The sequence below is a fragment of the Nannospalax galili genome, unplaced genomic scaffold (genome assembly GCF_000622305.1).
Source record: "Nannospalax galili isolate Female #2095 unplaced genomic scaffold, S.galili_v1.0 scaffold1947, whole genome shotgun sequence".
Classification (NCBI taxonomy): domain Eukaryota; kingdom Metazoa; phylum Chordata; class Mammalia; order Rodentia; family Spalacidae; genus Nannospalax; species Nannospalax galili.
In genome coordinates this window covers 51,744-60,103 of record NW_008355974.1, presented here as the reverse complement: position 1 = coordinate 60,103, position 8,360 = coordinate 51,744, and the positions used below count along the sequence as shown (strand labels likewise).

The 8,360-nt window shown below is 34.6% G+C and overlaps 1 pseudogene; it reads right to left on the bottom strand.

Moving 5' to 3' along the window:
- The window catches only part of LOC103750800, a 45,891-nt pseudogene that overhangs the window by 9,027 nt on the left and 28,504 nt on the right, over positions 1-8,360 (bottom strand).

Here is an 8,360-nt window from a genome sequence, read left to right as displayed (position 1 = left end):
GTGTGTGTGTGTGTGTGTGTGTGTGTGTGTGTGGTCTACACAAGTTTTCGTTTCTTCAAATTAATTTACTTGATATCAATCCACTTATAAAGTCTCATACAAAGTAAAACTGGTAAATTAACCCAAAAATATTTTTTAGGCCAAAATGTCATCTCTTTGACCCTTAACTTAACCATACTTCTATAATATGATCTCTAGTGCTTAAAATGTGTTGTTTAAGTAAGAATTACTTTTATCCTGAGGTACAATTTATCTTTATGCTTTTAAATTTGTTTTATAATAATTACTGTTACAACCAAAATTTTTAGTCCACTCCTCTAGCTTGTACTGCACACCTAGTTACAATCCTAGATTAGATGGATGGAGACAAGTACTGGGGTTACACATAGCTACTGAAAGATATCCTCTTTGTTTCTCTGTTTTATCCAAGTGTTGCTTTTGGTACTTTCTTTTGGTCATAAGAAGATAATGTAGCTCAAGAGAAGCCAGGTTTTGCCTCCCTGAATCAGAGACCAGAAAAGAAACTACCCATGACACATCATAATAAAAACACTAAGTGTACAGAACAAAGAAAGAATACTGAAAGCTGCAAAAGAAAAACAACAACTTACATATAAAGGAAAACACATCAGAATTACAGCTGATTTATCAATGCAAACTATGAAAGCCAGAAGAACCTGGACCAAGGTATTTCCAGCTCTAAATGACTACAGATGCCAACACAGAATACTTTACTCAGCAAAAAGGTCTATTATAATTGAAAAGGAAAGAAAAAGTCTTTGATGACACAAATAGGCTGAAAGAATACATGTACAGTAACCAAAATAATGGCAGCCAATACATATCTTTCAATGATAACTTTAAATATCAATGGAATGAACTCCCCAATCAAAAGACATAGGCTAGTTGAACAGATTAGGAAACAAAATCCAGCATGGGTCATGCATTGTCTTCATTAGTAATTAGGGTAATGCAGATTAAAACCACCCTAAGGTTTCACCTTAACTCAGACAGGCTAGGATCAAGAGAACAAATGATACCAAATGTTAGCGAGGATGTGGAGAAAGGGGAACACTAATTCACTACTGGTAGGATTGAAAACTCATGCAATCACTCTGGAAATGAAGTGAACTCTTAAAAAACTAAAAATGAACCTACCATGTGACCTGGTTATATCACTCCTTGGCATATACTCAAAGGACTTATCCTTAAGAGATGGAAGCAACCTAAGTGGCCCTCAGCTGATGAGTAGTTAACAAAAATGTGATGTATTTACACAATGGAGTTCTATTCAGCAGTAAAGAAAGATAAAATAAGGAAATTTGCAGGTAAATGGATGGATCTAGAAACTGTTACACTGAGTAAAGTACAATAGACTCAGAAAAACAAAAGTCTTATGTTATGCCTCATTTGTGGATCCTAGCACCAAATCCTTTTAAATTCCATGTTCTTTTAATAAGATGATACTCTATAGCAATATCTTCTGTGTGAAATAACTACCATCATCACTACTTCAGCTGTGCCTGATTGCCAAACATCATCACAATTGGGCTTATTGACAATTGTACTCATGAAAGAGTGGCAAGCAGAGTCATTGGACCCTCTCAGGAGTATCCAGCCACTCTGCCCAGCAAACTGTATGAAATTTGGCACTAATTACACATGGTATCGTGGATTTGATAGGGGCTAAAGTATATAATCTGCAGAATGCTAGGAAGAGGAGGCTTGATCCATGCTGGATAAAGGCTTCCCATTGTGCAAACCCTCAGACCAAACATACACCTTAGCAACTCCTCAGTTCTCTTGGTAAGTAAGCTTAGTAAATTGATTGGTTCCACAGTAAAACTTTAATGGCACATTGGCTTGACACTAGAACTTTAAAAGTGAATAAGCATTCCTTAGTATCCCCAGGAAAATAATTCTTAGAACAAATGGAAAATTTATTTGTTAATGCTATTATGTCTCATAATTATTTTAAGAAAAAAGAAGAAGGAAAGAAAATGAGAACGTGCAAGATTTTAAAAGGATATGGGAATGAGATATTTTCCAAAAATAGGCAGAAAAATGAGAGAGCTTAAGCAAGTGATGAAGGTCTGTGTAGGTTTGCTATGATATAAAGGATGACAAAAATAATATACACATAATCTTAAAATTTATAAGGTCATAGTTTAGTCAACATGTTTAAGGAAAAAAAAAAACATATCCAGTCAAGGTTTAACTGAGAATATTTGATTTTTTACACCAATCTTTATTTACATAGTACAAGGTAATTAAAAGTAAAAAATAAATAAATAAATAACAAATAATGAATAAATAAATAAATAAAAGTACCAGATTGGTGGAACTAACCTTATTGGATGTTTAACAGCCATACTTTGAAGTGTATACTAATCTCTTCAGAGACACTTAAAGGACAGTTTTTGCCCCTTGTCCTCTAAGGTTGACTAAGTTGCATGGGACTATGGAACATCTCTCAAAATGTCCTGTAATTGTGGTGAGGTACCTGGCCTCTTGTTCAGGGAGTCCATGGAGACCCTATAAGATGGATTTGAATCATTGTCCAGTCTACAAAGAGGAGGTTCAACTCAGAGGAAACATCTCATCCATGCTTCCAAGTAAAGGCAGCCATCGTCAAGCAGGACCTTTGACTTATCTTCAGATAGGTGGAAATGCTAGAAGAAAGGAGCCAGGAGCTCCTCCCAAGCCCATGTGATCCCTGAGGAACAGATCCTCACTTGGCCATAAGTGTAAAAATAAATTGATTTACTTGGGCCAACTGTATTGTCTTAAACTCTGAAAAGGAAAAGAGTAAAGTGGTTGGTATATTTCTTTAAGAGTTAAAGGGATTACACTTCTTAGACTTTAGGCTTAAGTCCATATAAAAAGTTATTTCTACTATTATTTCTCATTTATGATTTTGTTCCTAATTAGAAAGTGCTGCTCAGATGTAAGACTTCAAATTGTGGTCAGCAAAACTGTAGCGCCCACCTTTAGCTAAGGGTGCCAACCCATTATTCTAAAATAATGGATAAATTCATTTTCTCCACCTATCTAGAAGCCTTTGAGAGGGAAATAACACTGATTCAAACCACTCCAACAGCTATCAAAATGTCTGAAAGAAAATTCTGAATCCATCACTCCAGAGTCAAGCCTGGGCAGCAAAAGAAAAATGAGGAGTAACCCAATAGGGGGATGCTTTTGGAAGCCCTTATTAAGAAATTCAAATGGATTCTCATATGAACATTTGAAAATTGCCCTGTGCTGACTTTTTTCTAGTTCCCTGTCTATAACCTGTAATTCTAATTACTCTTGCTTTTACTTTTCCTTCACATCTCCTATTCACCAGTCAAGGACTTTCTTTTCCTCCTACAGATAAGAGTTATGCAATTTGGGAATCTTCTAGACAGACCCACTGAAGGAGTACCCCAATTGCCTCACCCTGTTTCCCTGTTCAGCATGGAAGAAGCCAGAGCTGTCTGCATCCTGATTCCTTATCTGCAAGCTGGGTAACGACTTCAGAGGATGTTGTGATAAGAATAGGAGGTAGGAATTAGCTAGGAAGTTAGGGAAAATAGATCCTAAAGAAAAGTAGCCAGTTTCTTGGCTAAAAATCAAAATGTTCTTGGGCCTCTTAGCAACATACTCGTTACAAAGGCCAAAAATGTTGAAAGTATTTAGGAGCTTTTGTCTAATCGCGAAAAGATTTTAAGGAGTATCCAAAAGCCCCATATAAATAAATAAATAAATAAATAAACAAAATCCATCCTTTTGTTTTCTGCAAGAAACCCATCTCACCTTCAATGACAGGAACTACTGACAGTGAAAGGATGGAAGAGAATATTCCAAGAAAATGACACTAAGAAACAAACAAGGGTTGCAATTCTTATGTCTGACAAAATGGACTTCAAACTAAAACTGATCAGAAGAGAAAAATAGGTTCACTTCATTCTGGTCAAAGGAACAATTAACCAAGTAGACAATAAAATCATGAAAATGTATGCACCAAACTCTGGTGCTCCCAAATTCATCAAAACAACATTACAGGACTTTAAGACAGATGATTAATCCCAACACAGTAACAGTAGGGGGCTAAAATACTCTCTCCCCATCAGACAGTCAACCAAAGAATAAACAGACAACCAAATTAAATAATAGCATAATTCAAATGGACCTATCAGACAACTACCAAAAATTCCCCAAGTACCAAAGAATACATTTTCTGTTCAGCACCCCATGGAACTTTTGCAAAAATTGACCACATGCTGGGGCACAAAACAAACCTCAAAAAATATGAAAAAAATTGCAATAATTCCATGTGTTCTATCAGACCACAATTCAATAAAGTTTAAAATCAACACAAGAAGAAGCCCTAGTAACTACTAGAAATCATGGAGATTAAACAACACACTCCTGAGTCATGAGTGAGTCAAAGGATAAGAAAGGAAGGTATTCCTCAAATTTAATGAAAAGAGCAATACCACACAGCAAAACCTCTGGGACACTTTAAAAACAGTCTTAAGAGGGAAGTTTATAACTCTAGGTACCTACATTGAAAAATCATGAATAGCATAAATAAATGACTTAACATTGCAACTCGAGACTCTGGAAAGGCAAGAACAAATGAAATCCAAGCCAAGCAGATGAGAAGAAATAAGAAAAACTGGATCAGAAATTAATGAAACAGAAACAAAGAAAACAATACAAAAAAATTAATGAATCTAAGAAGTGGTTCTTTGAAAAGCTAAACAAGATAGAGAAACCCTTAGCCTAGTTAAGAAAATGAATAAAAGAGCAAATTCAAAAAAAAAATCAGAGATGAAAGGGGAAATAGCACAACAGACACTCAAAAGATCAAGAACATTGTAAGGGAATACTTTAAAAACCTATACTCTGTTAAATTTGAAAATTTAAAAGAAAGGGATGGATATTTAAAATCATGAGAACCACCAACGCTGAACCAAGAAGACATCAACTGCTTAAACAGCCCTATAACATATAAGGAAATTAAAACAGTATTATGCCCCCTGACTAAAAGAAAAAAGGAAAAAAGAAAACAGGCCCAGATGGATTCTACCAGAATTCAGCAGAACTCTACTAGCCATTTAAAGAATTCCAACCAACATTACTTAAATTATTCAAAACTATCGAATGAGAGGGAGGTCTCTCAAAATCCTTCTATGAATCCAGCATCACTCTAGTACCAAAACTAGGTAACGATATAGCCAAAAAAGAAAACTTCACACCTGTATCCTTAATGAACATAGATGCCAAAATTCTCAACAAAATACTTGCACTATCAGTTTCAGGGAAAATCTGCTTATTCCCTTCCATTCATTTAACTTAGTCTCTGTTTAGGTGGGCCATAGTAAAATCTCCTTCATATAAGCAAAATGGACAATTTCCAACATTAACAATTTGACAAATTCTATTTTAGGACAATCCCTAGTGTATATTTCCAATATGCATGACAGGGGATAACATGAGACTGTATATTTATACACATTCACCAGTATGGATTCAGTGATGAACACATTTGGAAGAATAACTGAAGATTTTATCAAATACTTCATGATTTTAAGTTTCTTCTCAGTTTGGATTTATTTAAAGATTTTACAAGATTGTGTTACATTTTCAGGACACTTCTTCAGTATAACTACTGGGATGTTTTCTAAGTTTTAAACATTCATTAAAGGCTTTCACATATCACTTAGGCTAATAATATTTCTTCCTAGTATTGATTCTGTTTTGGTTTGTAAGGAGAGTGCCCTAGATAAAGAATTTGTCAAATTAATACTGGCAAGTTTTCTCAGCAGTATGAATTTTAAAATGTTTTCAGTTTTGCACTCTGGGTGAAGGATTTCTTTCCAGTATGATGTCTTTGATGAATTTTAAGGTTTGTAGGCTGGGTAAAGAATTTTTCACATTCCTAAGGTCTCTCCCCAGTGTGGATTCTGTGATACCTTTTCATGGCTAACATCCACTTACAGGATTTTTCACAGTCTTTGCATTTTCAGGGTTTCTTTCCAGAATAAGTTCTCTGATGTTATTTAAGAGTTGAGCTCTTGGCAAAGATTTGTCACACTCCTTACATTTGTAACCTTTCTCTCCAACATGGATTCCGTGATGTTCTTTAATGTCTACAACCAACTTAAAGGACTTTCCACTCTCTTGGCATTTGTGGAGTTTCTCTCCAGTATGAATTTTCTGATGTCTACTAAAAGTTAACACAAATGTGAAAGATCTGTCACAGTCCTTACATTAGTAAGGGTTCTCTCCAATATGGATTCTGTGATGCTTTTCAATATTTGACCACCACTTGCCACACTCTTTGCATTTGTATGGTTTCTCTTTGGTATGAATTGTCTTCTGTGACTTAAGACTGCAGAACCAGGCAAAGGATTTGTCACATTCCTTATGTCTGTAGTGTTTCTCTCCAGTATGAATTCTCTGATATTACTTAAAATATGAGCAAGAAACAAAGGATTTGTTACATTCCCGACATTTGTAATATTTCACTCAAAAAATAGATTCTGTGATGATCTGTAATATCTGGCACTGATTTAAAGGACTTGCCACACTCTTGGCATTTGGAGGGTTTCTCTCCAGTATGAATTTTCTGATGTCTTCAAAACCTTGAAACAAAGGTGATAGATTTGTCACATTCCTTATATTTGTAAGGTTTCTCTCCAGAATGGATACTGTGATGCTCTTCAATACTTGACAACCACTTAAAGGATTTGCCACACTTTCTGAATTTATAGAGTTTCTCTCCCATATGCATTCTCTGGTGTGATTTAAGATGTGAGAAGGAGAGAAAGGGTTTGTCACATTCCTTACATTTGTAAGGCCTCTCTCCAGTATGAATTTAATGATGTTTTCTGAGACTTGAGCAAAAAGTAAAGAAGTTGATACATTCATGACATATGTAAGGCTTCTCTCCAGTGAGGATTCTGTAATGGCATCTAAGTTTACACTTTCCACACTCTTTGCATTTGTAAGGTTCCTCTCCAGGAAGCTTTTTGTAATGGCTTTCAAGTGCTGAGAAATGATGAATGGAATTCCCACATTCATCAAATTCACAGTATTTTTCTCCAGTATGAATTTTTTGATGATCAGCAGGATTTGAGCATTTTCCACAATTCTTACACTTATATCGCTTCTATCCACTTTGGATGCTTTGTTAGAGAACTTTATAACTAGAGCCAAAGATGTAACAAATTCTTTATATTTTTCGTTTTTCTTTCCAGAGTTGATTCCAAGATTTTGACTAATATTGGAATAGAAATTTAAAGATTTTTCACATTTTTTACATTTGCACAGTTCTTTTCCAGTGTGCAGTCTATTGTGTCAATTTAGGTAAAATGGTTCAACTGAGGCATTCTTGTGGTTACCAGATCTAAAATTGTCAGATTTTTCAGTTGTATTATGTATTTTATCAAATGTACATTGAGAAGACACATGGAATATTTGGCCAAGGTCATTACATTTAGACGACTTTTCATCAATATTCAGATTCTGATGGATCTGTGAGCATTGATCCAATATTTCTCATTTTTATCACATGTGCAAAGGTTCTGTAGAAAATAAGTTCAATTAGAATCAGAAGATTTTAATTCACCAGTAAACAGAATCAATAATGCATTTTCTTATGTGCTTTCAGAGATAAGTACACTGTTACTTACTTAGAATAGAGCTGTCAGTAATGGCATTTCACCATTCATCATTATTGTGTAAATTCTCCCAAAAGCTAAAAACTTAAGGATTCATAACAGCTTTCTCATTCTCATGTAAATTGTGCAAAGTGATTGATGAAACAATCCTGGACCCAGGAAAAGGGAATTCTGATTCATTATATTTAGAATTTCTTTCCCTTACAAACCTCTTTTTTTTACAGAAATGACAAAGGATAGTATAATTCAGTATTACATATGAAATATTTCCACTTACTGATTTGCAATGCACATCATTATTCAGAGTACTCAAATTTCATTAAGGAGTGAAGCCTTGTTAAAAACTTAATACAATATTTGCTTAATGATACATGAGATTTTAAAAATATGAATATAAACAAAATAATTTGATTAAAATTAAGTACCCTCTATTATTTGAGGCAGGAATATTGTGGGCAGTGCTGCATACTGCAGATTCATAAACGTATATTGTCTGAGCTCTATGCACTTACCACTATATTTTTTCTATTTCTTTAAAGGGAAATCAAGTACACAGCTTTCACGCGTTCTTGACTTTATTTTCTGTAATAAGCTTTGTGCATTCTCCCATTGGAAAAGCAGTTAGTTGTAATCAGAAGATAAATCTGCAAAATAGGAAATTAAAGAATTATCCAACCTCAAATAATATAG